This window comes from Triticum aestivum, chromosome 5B (genome assembly GCF_018294505.1).
Source record: "Triticum aestivum cultivar Chinese Spring chromosome 5B, IWGSC CS RefSeq v2.1, whole genome shotgun sequence".
Classification (NCBI taxonomy): Eukaryota; Viridiplantae; Streptophyta; class Magnoliopsida; order Poales; family Poaceae; genus Triticum; species Triticum aestivum.
The window spans coordinates 432,809,210-432,828,888 of record NC_057807.1 but is presented as its reverse complement, the minus strand read 5'-3'; positions in this window follow the sequence as shown (position 1 = coordinate 432,828,888).

Sequence of the window (19,679 nt, the reverse complement as noted above, 5' to 3'; positions counted from 1 at the left end):
TGCACGCACGCACTAGTTCTCTCACACCCACTCGCGGGTACACGTAGGAGCGCATTTTTTTGAAGCCGGTACAACAAAATCACTCCACTATATATAAAAGCAGGAGCCTTAGCGCTTGATTTACTAGGGTTCCTCTCGTTCACTCTCTCATGCTCTCCAGATCTAAGCAAGACATAGGTGTCCACACTCTCTCTCTCAGCTCACGGCTGGTCACAAATCCGGCCGGACAACCTCGACCGGGGCAGGGGGTGTAGGTGCATCGTTCACGCTGTCATCGGCGGCGAGGGAGGAGACCAACGGCTGCCCACGCGTCCCGATCAGCGGCCGCGCCATTCTCTCCGAGAGAGCGCCAGCTCGGGAGGGCCTACGACCCCTTCTTCCTCCCTGCGGTATTGTGGCCAAGATGCGGCCTCCCGATGCCGTCTTTGCCACATGCCGACAACCCTCAGGTATATATTCCTTCGAAACCTGCCTTGCTCTATTGCCCCAGCTCTTCCCCCTTCGTGTGGATCCTTTTCTACTTCCGTCCGCTGTTCCAAAGCCACATAGACTTCTACTATTATTAGAAGTAAAGCTAGTTCATATAATCAACTCAAAGTGTTGGTTCAAACAGGGAAGAAAGTGGGAAAGCTGTAGCATGAATCTAGGACTTGGTTCTAAGAGGAAACGGGGGAAAGTAGTAATATCTGTCACTGTTTAAATAACCGTATTTCGTATTTGTGCAAACAGGGATGTCTGTCTCCATATCGTTTCGGGATGTTTGTCTCCGTATCATTTCTATCCGCGCAATCAAAAGCACACACCTCAGTTTTAGTACAACTGCGCAAAATGAGATGGCTATCCCTCGTTGCTGTCGTCTAACCTCCCGTCTTCAAGGTAACCCTACATTGGTAGTAACTAAGGTAGAATGACCAACGCATTCTAAAAGAAACTGATTCGTACGTTTTACTTCCTGATTGCAATGCAGGGATGAGCGAAAACAACTGCATCCTAGTCCGGAATGCACTTTCTACCAGTTCATCCATGGACCGAGGACTAGCTGGCACGGCTGCACGGTGGTTTTTTGGACAGGTGCGCGGACAAGAGGCATTGTGGTCTGCTTATTTCTGCAAATAGCGGTGCTTAAATTTAGTGGAATGCACAAGAATTTCACCTGGTCAGTACACTGCATGGTTCAGTTCAGCATTCCAGCTGAGTCCACAATTATAAATGGTTATTCTAGAATGAGAGAACCTAACCCTAGATGGTGGCAACAAGAAAAAACCAGAGTGAACTCCAGGAAATTTAAGCCTGCCGGGAGGCCCTTTGCTCAGAGAAGCCTTCCTTGTTTTTTCCTGATTTGTAAACCTTCTCACAACTTTTTCTTTTGCTGTGAACTAGTATATGTTTGTTATGTTCTATGAATCATTGAGATGTATAAAACTGCTTAACTTATGCTTTTCAAGATTTTTATGAAGACGAGTTTAATGTGAGTGTTCCACATGAGCGCTAGACTAGCGTTGAACGTTTGGAATTTATTACATTGTGGCCTCAATTAACTGCATGAACCACTGTAACAAGATACATAGTTGCTTATATGATTCACGGGCACACAAAAGTAGCAGCAGTTCCCATAGACGGATTCAAACGGAGTACTAGCCCCAGAGGGGTCGATAACAGGCAAGGTTCGGATAATTAGACACAATCCAAACTACTATTAAACACTAGCTGGGGCAACTATTTCATGCCTCGATCTAATTTGGGCTGGACACAAGATGGACCTTGCCATGAACATCTTCGAGGACGTCCTGCAACAGCTCAATCCTGTGAACCTTCATGAAGACAACCTTGTGGCCTTGCCACTGACAAACTTGTTTGTGGAGGCATGCCACGTCATCTTCCCGCGTAAGCTTGACAAGAACTGTATGCCTCACAAACGAAGGAGTAGCTTTGAACTTCTTGTGCTTCAGTACACCCTGGACAACAAGCCTGACAACAGTGAGGCTGGAATACACCTCTTCATTGGTATAACTGCAAATGGCTTCCAGGATCCAACAGCCTAAGAACTCTGTTTTCCCAGTGCGTATATTCAGGTCGTCCGCCTCATAGCGAGTGACATGCACAACCACACAATCCTTGTCTGCATCAGGGCTCTAATTGAAACAGAAACAAATTCTGAATTACTTTTCAGTATAAGAAACACAAGTTATTTCAACCACTATGTATAGCATGGCATCGAAGCTAATAAAATTTTGCATTATTAATCACCACATACTTCCTTTTCTAAAAAAAATCACCACATACTTAGATGAAAAACCACAATCGAGATCGGCAAAGAAGGAAATCACCTTGGGCAGCTCAGCGGGGGGGGGGGACACATCCTCGAAGGGGGAAAACTGCTCCTGCAGTGCCACGGGGGCTGTCACCTCAAACGGGGCATTGACCATCTCAGTAGTGGCCGTGAGCGTATCTGGGGTCGGCTCGGTGGTTGCCTCCATCTTCTTGGAGCTCTCTGTCTCATGGGGATCAGCCTCCCGCGTCTGCTCCAATATCGGCAGATCTTTGCCTGGTTCTCCTTGGTCCATCATGAAACTGACGAATACTAGGAGACCACTAAAAGGAAAACACACTGCTTTGCAAAAGTTCTTTTTTTTCTCTGAACGAAAATATACCAACATCACGGATCCGCTTACCTTCCCTTTGTTGGGAGAGAAGAACAGTGGCAGATGCGAGTGTTGCCTTTCTTGAAGACGGTGAGGGAGAAGGGGATTCAGCGAAGAGTGAAATGATGGTTGCTTCGTCTGTCAAACTTAGACTACGGGGAGGTGGGGTTTTGTGATACGACGGCTCGTTACTGCCGCGCTACGACCGGGGTGACTCTCCGCCTGCATACTGCCTTCTAATTGGTGGATGGCATTTGGGCCCGCGCGCTGCATGGCCCGCATGTCGGTGAACAAAAGTATAACGGCATTCAGTAGAGGGAGACGTTTCAATGACCTAGGAGGAGCCAGAAGCGGTAGAGTGTCTCCACTGTACTAGTAGTAATTGTTTTTCTGGGTAGCTCTGTACTAGTAGTAATTGTTTCTCTGGGCCCAAGACAAAACAGCCAATCCACACTAGTAAATAGTAAAATCAATTCAAAAGGCGCTACCCACACCCAGCACACCGCCCCCCCCCCCCAAAAAACCCGGGTGCTCTTCTTCCTCCTTGCTCCCACCCACCTTACGTCAGCTTGCTCCACTAGTACCCCCAAATTCCTCACCTCACTCCTACAGAAAACCCCAGCTCCCCTTCTTCCTCACTCCTACAGAAAACCCCCAGCTCCCCTTCTTCTTCGCTCGCACTACAACTAGGCTCGTCATTCGTTACTCTGCTCAAATCCGTGAGCGCGACGCAACGCCCTCGAGGAAAATGGAGTCGGTTGACCCCTGCGCCAAGAAGATGAGGCTCCCGCCAGTGGCGACGCCTGTTGTAGATCCCGCACCCGGCAGCGCGGGGAGAAGCGGCGACCCCGCCCCCACCGGATCCCAGGAACCTGTAGAATCTCGGGTGGACCGGATCAGTGATCTCTCGGACGCCGTCCTTGGGGATATCATCTCACTTTTCCCCACCAAGGATTGTTGTCGCACCCAAGTCCTCTCAATTCGGTGGAGCCCTCTATGGAATGCCGTGCCCCTTAATCTCGACTGTCATCAGCTATCTCTCTTCAATGATTTCGAAATCCCCAGAGACATCATCTCCTCCCACTAGGGCTCCGTTCAAAGCCACTGCATCCCGTCATGCTACCTGAGCAAGCATACCATGCCCTGCATGGTGGACGCCTGGGTGAAATCCCCTGAATTCACAGAACTATAGCTGCTTGAGTTCTACTATTCCCCTTGAAATCACATACCACATACTGAACGCCATGAACTTGTGCCCTCAGCACCGTGTCCATCTCGCGGTTTTCCTCCTCTCTCCACACCGCCACCTTTGCATTGTGCTACCTACTAGACAATCTGGTACTAAACCTTCGACTCCCATTTCTCAAGAAACTTTCACTTGTGCGGGTTCGTATATTGGAGGCCTCATTGCACAGCATCATCCACTCCAGTTGCCCCGCGCTGGAGTGCTTGGTGCTTGTTTTCACAGTTAGAATCGGTTGTCTCCAAATAAAGTCACCTAACCTTGTAAGAATTGGAATTTCTTTTGATGGAAGGCAGCTCATCATCCAAGATGCCCCTTCACTTCAAAGGTTGATCCTTGATTCTAGCTATTCACGGTTGCAAATAACCGTCCTCTCTGTGCCTAAACTGGAGACCATGGGTGTAATATATGATCTCTATGCTCATTTCAATATGGTGTTTGGCTCCACAGTTCTTCAGGTACTTTATATTATCATGTACACTTGTAACCATAAGCTGCATTTTAAAATTCTGGGCATAATTTATATATCATATTGGAGTACACATTTTGTACTAATATTATGTTCTATGCTCAATAAAGAGTTTCTCCATGGATGGCCTATCAATGGTGCTGGATTCTGTCAGATCTTATATATCCAAATGAATAGTTTTGATTTGACCAAGATTATTGGCTTGCTGCAATGCTTTCCATGTCTGGAGAAGTTGTATATAAAGGTGATAATTTCACACACATTGGAAGCCCGCATATAGTGTACTAGAATTAACCGTTCAGCTGTTGCTCTTTCGACACTCTTCTTTTAGACCTTAACTGTTTTCAATCTTCATGTCTATTTAGGCAACATGATGGGGTAAGAAAGTTATAACCAATCGGTGGATTCGTAAGCATCGGGATTTTCTCACTTCTCATGAGATTCGATTGAAGACAATAACGCTAGAACGATATGTAGCCAACCGTGCAAACACAAGATTTGTCACATTCTTCCTGCTGAATGTGAGGTTACTATTGTCCATCAGGCTTAAGTTTATCAGCAGCATGGTTTTGACGGATGGGTATGTCGAAGAGCAAAAAAAAGGAGTTTCAGGTGGGCAAAAGAGCTTCTGAACGTGCCGGGCTTCTATTTACAACATATTTGTCGGCGTTCTGGGAACGGGGGTCCCCAGACTTGCCTGCCTGCGGCCTGCGGCGTGGCTCAAGTGGGGGCCCAGCGCGGCCCAGCTTCATCAGCTCAAGCTCAAGACCCTCACGAGGGGCCAAGCCTCGCGGGGTGGACGACAAGAACCTTCCTTAGGAACAGCCTCGTCAGGCAGGCTCATGAGGAGGCAGAGAGATCAAGGAAGGGTACCTCACGAGGGTGCCCCATGATGCAAGCCATGACGATCGAGATCAGGCGGGCGCCAGCCTGCGCAGTGTCCTCGTTTCCCCTTTGGTGCAAAGGAGGCAAGCACAGGCCAAGGCATCAGGCAAAGGTTACCACTTCGGTGCAACAAGACCAAGACCAGCAGAGCGGCAGGACGGAGGTCATCGTGGAGCCTAGGACAGCATCACCGTCAGAGCCTTTGGAGCCTAAGACCAACTTTAGTCAGGATAAGTGTACTAGATGTTCCCCTTCAAAATGGCCAATTGTTGGCGCCCTTCCCGCTCATTATTTGGGAAGAGGCCCAGGGCCTCCCTCTATAAATAGGACTAGCCACCACAGAGAGAGGGGGTCGAACCTACCAGAGAGAGAGAGAGAGAGAGAGAGAGAGAGAGAAGCGTTCTGGACTCACCCAAGCAGTCCATCGCACCAGCTCAAGAACAACCCCTCGCGAGGTTGTTCTTCCTTTGTACTGTTCTTCATTGATGTCTACTACACAACCTTCTTCTTGTAGACGTTGTTGGGCCTGCAAGTGCACAGGTTTGTAGGACAATAGCAAATTTCCCTCAAGTGGATGACCTAAGGTTTATCAATCCGTGGGAGGCGTAGGATGAAGATGGTGTCTCTCAAACAACCCTGCAAGCAAATAACAAAGAGTCTCTTGTGTCCCCAACACACCCAATACAATGGCAAATTGTATAGGTGCACTAGTTCGGCAAAGAGATGGTGATACAAGTGCAATATGGACGGTAGATAAGAGTATTTGTAATCTGAAATAATAAAAACAGCAAGGTAACTAATTATAAAAGTGAGCGTAAACGGTATTGCAATGATAGGAAACAAGGCCTAGGGTTCATACTTTCACTAGTGCAAGTTCTCTCAACAATAATAACATAGATAGATCATATAACAATCCCTCAACATCCAACAAAGAATCACTCCAAAGCAACTAATAGCGGAGAAAAAACGTAGAGATTATGGTAGGGTACGAAACCACCTCAAAGTCATTCTTTCCAATCAATCTGTTGGGCTATTCTCATAAGTGCCACAAACAACCCTAGAGTTCGTACTAGAATAACACCTTAAGACACAAATCAACCAAAACCCTAATGTCACCTAGATACTCCAACGTCACCTCAAGTATCTGTGGGCATGATTATACGATAAGCATCACACAATTTTGAATTCATCCAACCAACACAAAGTACTTCAAAGAGTGCCCCAAAGTTTCTACCGGAGAGTCAAGAACGTGTGCCAACCCCTATGCATAGGTTCATGGGTGGAACCCGCAAGTTCGTCACCAAAACATACATCAAGAGGCACATGATATCCCATTGTCACCACAGATAAGCACGGCAAGACATACATCAAGTGTTCTCATGAAAGAGTCAATCCGATAAGATAACTTCAAAGGGGAAACTCAATTCATCACAAGAGAGTAGAGGGGGAGAAACATCATAAGATCCAACTACAATAGCAAAGCTTGGGATACATCAAGATCATGCCATAGAGGGAACACGAGAGAGAACACGAGAGAGAGAGAGAGAGAGAGATCAAACACATAGCTACTGGTACATACCCTCAGCCCCGAGGGTGAACTACTCCCTCCTCGTCATGGAGAGCGCCGGGATGATGAAGATGGCCACCGGTGAGGGATTCCCCCTCCGGCAGGGTGCCAGAACGGGCTCCCGAGAGGTTTTTGGTGGCTACAGAGGCTTGCGGCGGCGGAAGTCCCGATCTATCTTCTGTTCTGGAAGTTTTACGATACGTAGGTATATATGGGTGCAAGGGGTACGTCGGTGGAGCTTCAGGGGCCCCACAAGGCAGGGGGGTGCGTGGCCAGCTCCCGTATCTTCTGACATAGAGTCCAAGTCTATCTGGTGGCTTTCCTTCCAAAAATAACTTCTCCAGTTGATTTCGTTCCATTTTGACTCCGTCTGATATTCCTTTTCTTCTAAATACTGAAATAGGCAAAAAACAGCAAATCTGGGCTGGGCCTCCGGTTAATAGGTTAGTCCCAAAAGTAATATAAAAGTGGAAAATAAAGCCCAATATTGCCCAAAACAGTAGATAATATAGCATGGAGCAATCAAAAATTATAGATACGTTGGAGACGTATCAAGCATCCCCAAGCTTAATTCCTCCTCGTCCTCGAGTAGGTCAATGATAAAAAAGATAATTTTTTATGTGGAATGCTAGTTGGCATAATTACATTGTAATTCTTCTTAATTGTGATATGAACATTCAGATCCGAAAGATTCAAGACAAAAGTTCATATTGACATAAAAATAATAATACTTCAACCATACTACAAAGCAATCATGTCTTCTCAAAATAACATGGCCAAAGAAAGTTATCCCTACAAAATCATATCGTCTGGCTATGCTCTATCTTCACCACACAAAGTATTTAAATCATGCACAACCCCGATGACAAGCCAAGCAATTGTTTCATACTTTTGACATTTTCAAAACTTTTTCAATCTTCACGCAATACATGAGCGTGAGCCATGGATATAGCACTATATGTGGAATAGAATGGTGGTTGTGGAGAAGACAAAAAGAGGGGAAGATAGTCTCACATCAACTAGGCGTATCAACGGGCTATGGAGATGCCCATTAATAGATATCAATGTGAGTGAGTAGGGATTGTCATGCAACGGATGCACTAGAGCTATAAGTATATGAAAGCTCAACAAAAGAAACTAAGTGGGTGTGCATCCAACTCGCTTGCTCACGAAGACCTAGGGCATTTTGAGGAAGCCCATCATTGGAATATACAAGCCAAGTTCTATAATGTAAAATTCCCACTAGTATATGAAAGTGACAAAATGAGAGACTTTCTATCATGAAGATCATGGTGCTACTTTGAAGCACGAGTGTGGTAAAAGGATAGTAGCATTGTCCCTTGTCTCTTTTTCTCTCATTTTTTTTATATTATTTATTCTTTTTTTGCGCCTTTTCTCCTTTTTTATGGCCTCTTTTTTTATTTATTTTTCGTTCGGAGTCTCATCCCGACTTGTGGGGGAATCACAGTCTCCATCATCCTTTCCTCACTGGGACAATGCTCTAAAAATGATGATCATCACACTTTTATTTACTTACAACTCATGAATTAAAAATGGATACTTAGAACAACAATATGACTCTATGTGAATGCCTCCGGCGGTGTACCGGGATATGCAATGACTCATGAGTGACATGTATGAAAGAATTATGAACGGTGGCTTTGCCATAAATACGATGTCAACTACATGATCATGCAAAGCAATATGACAATGATGGAGCGTGTCATAATAAACGGAACGGTGGAAAGTTGCATGGAAATATATCTCAGAATGGCTATGGAAATGCCATGATAGGTAGGCATGGTGGCTTTTTTGAGGAAGGTATATGGTGGGTGTATGATACCGGCGGAAAGTGTGCGGTATTAGAGAGGCTAGCAATGGTGGAAGGAAGAAGGGTGTGTATAATCCATGGACTCAACATTAGTCATAAAGAACTCATATACTTATTGCAAAAATCTACAAGTTAGCAAAGCAAAGTATTATGCACATGCTCCTAGGGGGATAGATTGGTAGGAAAAGACCATCGCTCGTCCACGACCGCCACTCATAAGGAAGACAATCAATAAATAAATCATGCTCCGACTTCATCACATAACGGTTCACCATACGTGCATGCTACGGGAATCACAAACTTTAACGCAAGTATTTCTAAAATTCACAACTACTCAACTAGCATGACTCTAATATCACCATCTTCATATCTCAAAACAATTATCAAGCATCAAACTTTTCTTAGTATTCAACGCACTCATAAGAAAGTTTTTACTACCTAGCATATTAAGATTATTTAAGCAAATTACCATGCTATTTAAGACTTCAAAATAATATAAGTGAAGCATGGGAGTTCATCTATTTCTTCAAAATAAAACCACCACCGTGCTCTAAAAGATATAAGTGAAGTACTAGAGCAAATGACAAACTACTCCGAAAGATATAAGTGAAGATCAATGAGTAGTCGAATGATTATACAACTATGTGAAGACTCTCTAACATTAAAGAATTTCAGATCTTGGTACTTTATTCAAACAGCAAGCAAAGCTAAAGAAAACTACATTGCAAGGATAGCACAACTCATGTGAAGAAGCAAAAACTTAGGCTCAAACGATACTAATCGATAGTTGTTGAAGAAGAAAGGTGGGATGCCTACCGGGGCATCCCCAAGCTTAGATGCTTGAGACTTATTGAAATATTATCTTGGGGTGCCTTGGGCATCCACAAGCTTGAAATTTTGTGTCTCATTAATTCCTTTCATGTCATGGTTTCTCTTTTTACCAAAAGCTTCATTCACAACAAACTCAACAAGAACTCGTGAGATAGGTTAGTATAAACCAATGCAAAACCTTATCATTTTCTACTGTAACAAATCACTTAAATTATTATTCAACATTTCATACTAAATGCCTCTGCATATTTAATACTCCTATCCTCAAATGGAATCATTAAACAAGAAAACATATGCAAACAATGCAAACATAACAGCAATCTGCCAAAACAGTGCAGTCTGTAAAGAATGCAAGAGTATCAATACTTCCCTGACTCCAAAAATTATGAACTAAAATTCCCACTGTAATAAATATATCAGAGCTCAATATGCAAAAAGATTAAACATTATACCACTCTCTGACTTTTCTAGGGAATTTTTGCAACAGCGGTAAACTTTCTGTTTTCAAACAGCAACATGTATACTAGCAAAATAAGCATGGTAAAGGATATCCTTGACATTTTTATTGAAACTAAAGATGAAAAACATTATTCTAAATAACAGAAAGCAAATACTAATAAAATAAAATGACTCTTAAAGCAAAACACATATCATGTGGTGAATAAAAATATAGCTCCAAGTAAAGTTACCGATGAACGAAGACGAAAGAGGGGATGCCTTCCGGGGCATCCCCGAGATTAGACGCTTGGTTATCCTTGAATATTACCTTGGAGTGCCTTGGGAATCCCCAAGCTTAGTCTCTTTCCACTCCTTATTCCATAGTCTATCAAATCTTTACCCAAAACTTGAAAACTTCGCAACACAAAACTTAACAGAAAACTCGTAAGCTCCGTTAGTGAAAGAAAACAAAACACCACTTCAAGGTACTGTAATGAACTCATTATTTATTTATATTGGTGTTAAACATACTGTATTCCAACTTAACTATGGTTTATAAACTATTTTACTAGCCATAGATTCATCAAAATAAGCAAACAACACACGAAAAACAGAATCTGTCAAAAACAGAACAGTCTGTAGTAATCTGTAACTAACGCAAACTTATGGAACTCCAAAAATTCTAAAATAAATTGGTGGACCTGAGGAATTTTTCTAGTAATCATATTAAAAATAATCAACTAAATAGCACTCTCCAGTAAAAAGTTTAATCTAATCTCGTGAGCGCTAAAGTTTCTATTGTTTTACAGCATGATCATAAAGACTTCACCCAAGTCTTCCCAAAGTTCCACTTGGCACAAACACTAACTAAAACACAAAACCACATCTAAACAGAAGCTAGATGGATTATTTATTCCTAAAAAGAACCAAAAAGCAAGAAACTAAAATAAAATTGGGTTGCCTCCCAACAAGCGCTATCGTTTAACGCCCCTAGCTAGGCATGATGATTTCAGTGATGCTCACATAAAAGATAGGAATTGAAACATAAAGAGAGCATCATGAAGAATATGAATAGCAAATTTGAGTCTAACCCACTTCTTATGCATAGGGATTTTGTGAGCAAACAACTTATGGGAACAAGAACCAACTTGCATAGGAAGGTAAAACAAGCATAACTTCAAGATTTTAAGCACATAGAGGGGAAACTTGATATTATTGCAATTCCTACAAGCATATATTCCTCCCTCATAATAATTTTCAGTAGCATCATGAATTAATTCCACAATATAACCAGCACCTAAAGCATTCTTTTCATGATCTACTATCATAGAATTTTTACTACTCTCCACATAAGCAAATTTCTTCTCATTCGGAATAGTGGGAGTATCATAAGAGACTTGAACACTAAAAATTGTTTCCACATTTAAAGAGTAATGTTCAGAAAAAGGGTAATCATAATTATGACAAGATTTTTAAATATAATCATCACTACTTTTTATAGCATAAGTTTCATCACAATAATCATCATAAGTAGCAACTTCGTTCTTATCATAATCGATTGAAACCTCTCCCAAGATAGTGGAATCATCAATAAATAAAGTTGACACTCTTCCAAATCCACTTTCATATTCATCACAATAGAATTCAACATCCTCCAAAATAGTGGGATCACTACTTCCTAAAGTTGACACTCTTCCGAACCCACTTTCATCAATATAATCATCATAGGTAGGAGGCATGCTATCATCATAACAACTTTGCATATCAAAACTTGGGGTGCTAAAAATATCATATTCATTGAACATAGCATCCCCAAGCTTGGACAAACATTAATTTCAGAAAATATATTCTCAAATATTTCATCCTCATCAAGCATAGCTTCCCCAAGCTTGGGCTCTTTCATATCATAAGCATAATCACTCTCATCATTAAAAATATGGATAGCACCAGCAATTATCATCATCACAATGAGTAGTAGGAGCAACATCAATTGGGAGGGATACATTTTTACCTTTGTTGCTCCTTCTTTTCTTTTTCTTCTTCACATTATGTGTGGGTTCAACCTTCCTCTTTGAGCTCCTTATTGATGAGATTGGTTGAATAGAAAGCTCCTCCTCGTTACCTGATTCATCATGAGAAATAATAGGAGGATATTGGGAAGTCTCTTCCCTTTCATTAGTATTCTCATCATATTCCATTTTCTTTCTTTTCTTTAGGTAATTGACAATATAAGGATTTTCAATGCAATTCTCCGCACAAAACATATAAATCTTTTCTAGATCAATATCAAGGAATTTCTTATGGGCAAATTCTGGAAGGTCCTTAAGTAAACGTTTCAATTCTTCATAACCCAAAAGTAAACTAAGCTCATTTTAATGTGCAAGGGAGATCAAATAATCACAATTTTTGGACACGATTTGGTCATGAAACAATTTGCATTGGAGATGTAAATGACCACGTTCATTGCAAAGTTCACAAGTACGGCAAATGAATTTTAAATTTTCAGCACTCACACCTAGCCTTTCTTGCAACCATTTAGTTTCTAAATGCTTATGCCTCTTGCAATAAATATCTTCTCTATTTGGTGTGTTCATGCAAACATGCACTCCACAAAAGTTGACATGCTCATAAGAGATATTTTCATCATGACTAGAGCAATCATCATTAATACTATGGATATTCAAGGAGTTTATACTAACAACATTGCAATCATGCTCATCATTCAAAGATTTAGTACCAAGCATTTTAAAGCATTCTTCTTCTAGCACTTGAGCACAATTTTCCTTTCCATCAAACTCACAAAAGATATTAAAAAGGTGAAGCGTATGAGACAAACTTAACTCCATTTTTTGTAGTTTTCTTTTATAAACTAAACTAGTGATAAAACAAGAAAAAAAGATTCGATTGCAAGATCTAAAGATATACCTTCAAGCACTCACCTCCCTGGCAATGGTGCCAGAAAAGAGCTTAGTTGACGGGGTGTGAGTGAGTGCCCTTTACCTAGCCTCCCCAGCAACGGCGCCAGAAAAGAGCTTGATGTCTACTACACAACCTTCTTCTTGTAGACATTGTTGGGCCTGCAAGTGCACAGGTTTGTAGGACAGTAGCAAATTTCCCTCAAGTGGATGACCTAAGGTTTATCAATCCGTGGGAGGCGTAGGATGAAGATGGTCTCTCTCAAACAACCCTGCAACCAAATAACAAAGAGTCTCTTGTGTCCCCAACACACCCAATACAATGGTAAATTGTATAGGTGCACTAGTTTGGCGAAGAGATGGTGATACAAGTGCAATATGGACGGCAGATAAGAGTATTTGTAATATGAAATAATAAAAACAGCAAGCTAACTAATGATAAAAGTGAGCGTAAACGGTATTGCAATGATAGGAAACAAGGCCTAGGGTTCATAGTTTCACTAGTGCAAGTTCTCTCAACAATAATAACATAGATAGATCATATAACAATCCCTCAACATGCAACAAAGAATCACTCCAAAGCCACTAATAGCGGAGAACAAACGTAGAGATTATGGTAGGGTACGAAACCACCTCAAAGTTATTATTTCCAATCAATCTGTTGGGCTATTCCTATAAGTGCCACAAACAGCCCTAGAGTTCGTACTAGAATAACACCTTAAGACACAAATCAACCAAAACCCTAATGTCACCTAGATACTCCAACGTCACCTCAAGTATCCGTGGGCATGATTATACGATAAGCATCGCACAATCTCAGATTCATCCAACCAACACAAAGTACTTCAAAGAGTGCCCCAAAGTTTCTACCGGAGAGTCAAGAACGTGTGCCAACCCCTATGCATAGGTTCATGGGCGGAACCCACAAGTTGGTCACCAAAACATACATCAAGAGGCACATGATATCCCATTGTCACCACAGATAAGCACGACAAGACATACATCAAGTGTTCTCATAAAAGACTCAATTCGATAAGATAACTTCAAAGGGGAAACTCAATTCATCACAAGAGAGTAGAGGGGGAGAAACATCATAAGATCCAACTACAATAGCAAAGCTTGGGATACATCAAGATCGTGCCATAGAGGGAACACGAGAGAGAGAGAGAGAGAGAGATCAAACACATAGCTACTGGTACATACCCTCAGCCCGAGGGTGAACTACTCCCTCCTCAGCATGGATAGCGCCGGGATGATGAAGATGGCCACCGGTGATGGGTTCCCCCTCTGGCAGGGTGCCGGAACGGGCTCCCGAGAGGTTTTTGGTGGCTACAGAGGCTTGCGGCGGCGGAACTCCCGATCTATCTTCTGTTCTGGAAGTTTTACGATACGTAGGTATATATGGGTGCAAGGGGTACGTCGGTGGAGCTTCGGGGGCCCCACGAGGCAGGGGGCGCATGGCCAGCTCCCGTATCTTCTGATGTAGAGTCCAAGTCTATCCGGTGGCTTTCCTTCCAAAAATAACTTCTCAAGTTGATTTCGTTCCGTTTTGACTCCGTTTGATATTCCTTTTCTTTGAAATACTAAAATAGGCAAAAAAACAGCAAATCTGGGCTGGGCCTCCGGTTAATAGGTTAGTCCCAAAAGTAATATAAAAGTGGAAAATAAAGCCCAATATTGCCCAAAATAGTAGATAATGTAACATGGAGCAATCAAAAATTATAGATACATTGGAGACGTATCATTCATCAGCCCCGGAGGCAATCCACCACACCACACACTTGAGTAGGGTATTACACCACAACGGTGGCCCGAACCAGTATAGATCTTGTGTCTCTTGTGCTGTTCATCGTTCCTAGTTTAGATCCCTTGCAAACCATTAACGCGTGAGCTGGTAGGGGAAAGATCTCCGTGCGCACCCCAGAGTTCGAACCTCAAGGGTCTGCAAGAACCCGAAATCCGACATTTGGCACGCCAGGTAGGGGTGCGCCGGAATCTTTCTTTCGCTGGTCGCGTGTGATCTTCCATCGTGTCCATGGCCGACGCTCGCTGAGCCCGCGCCGAGCGTCGGGCTGCTCGTGCCGCTCGAGTCGCCCGAAAGGCTCCCGTCGGCGGACGCCCATGTCGTTCCCCGTCGCCTGCCACCAACGCCCCCACCGGCCCGCCGGGGAATGAGCAGCAGGCCTGTTGGGGGGAGCTGCGCGACCACTACCTCGCCCATCGTGCTGGGCCGGCGCCTCCGGTCGTCGCAGCTCTCCTGGGCGGCTCACTGGCGCCACCTTCGAGCCACCACGTCAAGCCGTTCACCCGCCAGATCGCCACCGCCTCCAAGCGCCAGGGAGCCCCGCCGGGCTGGGTGGCGCCCGAGGCCGACCTGCTCTTCAACTCGGACAATCACCCCTCCAACCCCGCCGGTTCGGGTGCGCTTTCGATGCTGTGCACCCCCACCATCTGCCAAGTGGCCGTCACCAGGACCCTCATCGACGGCGGGGGAGGCCTCAGCGTGCTCTCTGTGGAGGCCTTCAGCCTCCTCCATGTGCCACCAGAGAGGCTCTAGCCCAGCAGGCCTTTTTTAGGAGTCGGAGCCGGTTCCACCACCTCCCTGGGACAAATTCGCCTCCCGGTGACCTTCGGCACCCGCGACAACTTCCGCATAGAGCTGATCGACTTCGACATCGCCCCCATCAGCCTGCCCTACAACGCCATCCTCGTCTACCCGGCCTTGGCCCGGTTCATGGCAGCGACTCACTCGGCGTACAACCTCATGAAGATGCCCGGAAGCAGCAGCGTCCTTACCACGCCAGGAGACACAGGAGATGCACTACAGGCGCTCAAGCTTGTTTTCACGACGGCCGCGGCGGCATGGCCCGCCAGCGCTGATGCCCCCGAGCCCAAGGGGGCCGCGCCGTCTAAGAAGAAGCAGCTATTCACTCAAAACAAGGCGGAAACCAAGCAGGTACCAGTCAACGAGGACGGGTCCACTAACGCCACCTTCACCATAGGTGCAAACCTTGAACCCGAGCAGGAGGAGGCCTTGGTGAAGTTCCTGCACACGAACAAGAAGGTGTTCACGTGGGGACCTGATCAGTTGGCGGGGGTCCCGAGGGGCGTGATTGAGCATCACCTCAACGTGTGCCCCAACGTGCGCCCCGTGAAGTAGAAGGCGAGGCAACAGTCCACAGAGAAACAAGCTTTTATCGTCCAAGAGACCCGCAAGCTAGAGGCTGCAGGGGTTATTCGCGAGGTCCTCTACCCGGATTGGCTGGCGAACCCAGTTGTCGTGCCAAAAAAGGGGGGAAAGGAACGTATGTGTGTCGACTTCACCAACCTCAACAAGGCCTACCCACAGGATCCATTCCCGCTTCCCCGCATCAACCAGATCGTCGACTCCACCGCTGAGTGTGACCTGCTGTGCTTCCTGGATGCCTTCTCAGGCTATCACCAGATCAAGATGGCGGTAGAAGACGTGGAAAAAACGGCTTTCCTGACCCCGTGCAGAGTGTACTGCTATACATGCATGCCATTTGGGTTACGCAACGCAGGCGCGACCTTTCAGCGGCTGATGCACATCGCCCTGGGCCGACAGCTCGGGAGGAATGCTGAGGCGTACGTCGATGACATTGTAGTGAAGTCTCGGGAGGCGAGAACCCTGATACAGGATTTGGAAGAAACCTTCGCGAGCCTTGATGAAGTGGACCTGCGGCTCAACCCGGAGAAGTGCGTATTTGGAGTCCCCTCGGGCAAGCTCCTGGGTTTCCTCGTGTCCCATAGGGGCATCGAGGCCAACCCGGAAAAGGTCAAAGTAGTCGAAGACATGAGCCCACCAAAGACCCTCAGAGAAATGCAGAAACTCACCGGGCACGTGACCACGCTAGGACATTTCATCTCCAAGCTGGGGGAATGAGCACTGCCATTCTTCAAGCTGATGAAGAAGAAGGGCCCCTTTGAATGGACTGAAGAGGCCGACAAGGCATTCCAAGAACTCAAGAGGTACCTTACTAGCCCTCCGGTGATGGTAGCTCCGTGTCCTCGAGAGCCCCTGGTGCTCTATCTCGCGGCCACCCCCTAGTCCGCCACTGCAGCCCTGGTAGCGGTCAGGGAGGAGCATCAGGCCAAGGCCGCAACTGCCCTCCGGGCAGGAGCGAAGCGAAGCCAAGAGAGCCTCACAAAGACCGCGGCCGCGGCCGAAGGGGATCAGCCGCAGCAGGAAAGCGTGCCCGGAGCAGGAGAGGCCCCACCAAGCGACCAAGCGCTGGGGGCTCCATCGTCTCGGGAGGCGCCCCAACCTACGGAGGACGCGATCAGCGCCAGTGCTCACAGCCTCGTCGAGCACCCTGTGTACTTCGACAGCACAGTGCTACGAGACGTGAGGGCACAGTACCCCATGCCCCAAAAACTCCTCCTCGCGCTATTGGTAGCCTCACGCAAGCTGCGACACCACTTCCAAGGTCATCCCATCAAGGTCGTCTCAGCATACCCTCTGGAGAGGGTGCTCAGGAGCCCCAACTCAGCTGGAAGAGTCGCTGAGTGGAACATCGAACTACAAGCATTTCAGCTAGAATTCAGCACAACCAGAGTCATCAAGGGGGCCGCATTGGCAGATTTCATGGCAGAATGGACGAAGGCACCCGGCCTCGAAGCAGGCGAAGACCGATCACTTTCTCCGGGGAGCGAGGCACCAGACGGCTGGGTCATGTACTTCGACGGGGCATTCTCCCGACATGGCGCGAGGGCCGGCGCAATGCTTGTATCCCCTACTCAGGACAAGCTCTATTACGCCGTGCAGCTCTGTTTCTAGCACGGGGAAAAGGTCTCCAACAACATAGTAGAATATGAAGGCCTGATAGCCGACCTGAGAGCCGCAGTTGCTTTGGGGGTAAAGCGCCTCATCATCAAGGGCGATTCACGACTCCTCGTCAACCTCTCCAACAAGATATACGAGCTAAAGGACGAGCACATGGAAGCCTACCTCGCGGAGGCTCGCGGGATGGAGAAACAGTTCTGGGGGCTGGAACTGCAGCATGTGCCTCGCGGCACCAATCAAGAGACGGATGACATCGCCAAGAGGGCATCCAGGCGGCTACCTCAGGAGCCTGGCATCTTCAAAGAGCGACTCTTCAGGCCCTCAGCGGCACCATCATTATCAAGCACGGCGCGACCTCAGGAGGAGCTCCCCCAGCCGCCTGCCTCGGGAGCCCTGGTCTGCGGCCCGGCCTCAGGGGCACGCCTGCTCCTGGCGTTGGAACCTCAGGAAGGGTTCCGGATCACAGAGCTCAGGAGCTACTTGACGCGGGGGACCCTGCCGGAGAAGGAGGAGGAGGCAGAGCATGTGGCGCGGCAAGCCACGGCCTACTGCATCAGGGATGGAGAGCTTTACCAGAGGCGACCGAATGACGTGTCCCTATGTTGGATTTCCAGAGAGCAAGGGAAGGAATTGCTGGAAGACATATACGGCGGAGACTGTGGGTGAGGGAGTCCTGGATTAGGGGGTGTCCGGATAGCCGGACTATAGCCTTTGGCCGGACTCCTGAACTATGAAGATACAAGATTGAAGACTTCGTCCCGTGTCCGAATGGGACTTTCCTTGGCGTGGAAGGCAAGCTTGGCGATACGAATACGTAGATCTCCTACCATTGTAACCGACTATGTGTAACCCTAACCCTCTTCGATGTCTATATAAACCGGAGGGTTTTAGTCCGTAGGACGAACAACAATCATACCATAGGCTAGCTTCTAGGGTTTAGCCTCTCTGATCTCGTGGTAGATCTACTCTTGTACTATCCATATCATCAATATTAATCAACCAGGAGTAGGGTTTTACCTCCATCGAGAGGGCCCGAACCTGGGTAAAAACATCGTGTCCCTTGTCTCCTGTTACCATCCGCCTAGACGCATAGTTCGGGACCCCCTACCCGAGATCCGCCGGTTTTGACACCGACATTGGTGCTTTCATTGAGAGTTCCTCTGTGTCGTCATCTTTAGGCCCGATGGCTCCTTCGATCATCACCAACGACGCGGTCCAGGGTGAGACTTTTCTCCCCGGACAGATCTTCGTACTCGGCGGCTTTGCACTGCAAGCCAATTCACTTGGCCATCTGGAGCAGATCGAAAGCTACACCCCTGGCCATCAGGTCAGATTTGGAAGTTTGAACTACACGGCCGATGTCCGCGGAGACTTGATCTTCGACGGATTCGAGCCACAGCCAAGCGCGCCGCACTGTCTCGATGGGCATGATCTAGCTCTGCCGCCGGACAGTGCCCTGGAGGCCGCACCAGTGTCCGCTCCGACCCTTAGCTCGGAGCCGACTTCGCCGATCGAGGACGAGTGGCTGGACACCGCCTCGGGGGCTGCAATCTCTATGGCGATTGAGCCGAACACCATCCCTGTCCTTTGCAAAGCGTGTAACTCCAAGGTGCCGGACTCCTCTCCGGACTCTGAACCTTCCACGCCCCCGCTAATCGAATCTGATCGGGCGCCGATTATGGAGTTCACTGCCGCGGACATCTTTCAGCAATCGCCCTTTGGCGACATCCTGAATTCACTAAAATCTCTCTCTTTATTAGGAGAACCCTGGCCGGACTATGGTCAACAAGGTTGGGATGCGGACGATGAAGAAATTCGACGCCCACCCACCACCCACTTCATAGCCACTGTCGAAAGTTTAAACGACGTGCTCGATTTTGACTCTGAAGACATCGACGGTATGGACGACGATGTAGGAGATAACTATGAACCAGCACCTACAGGGTACTGGACATCCACCTCATCTCATGATATATACATGGTGGATACACCTAAAGGAAGTGACGATGAGGAACAACGGGATGCTACGAAGGATAAATCCCTCGAAAATCAGT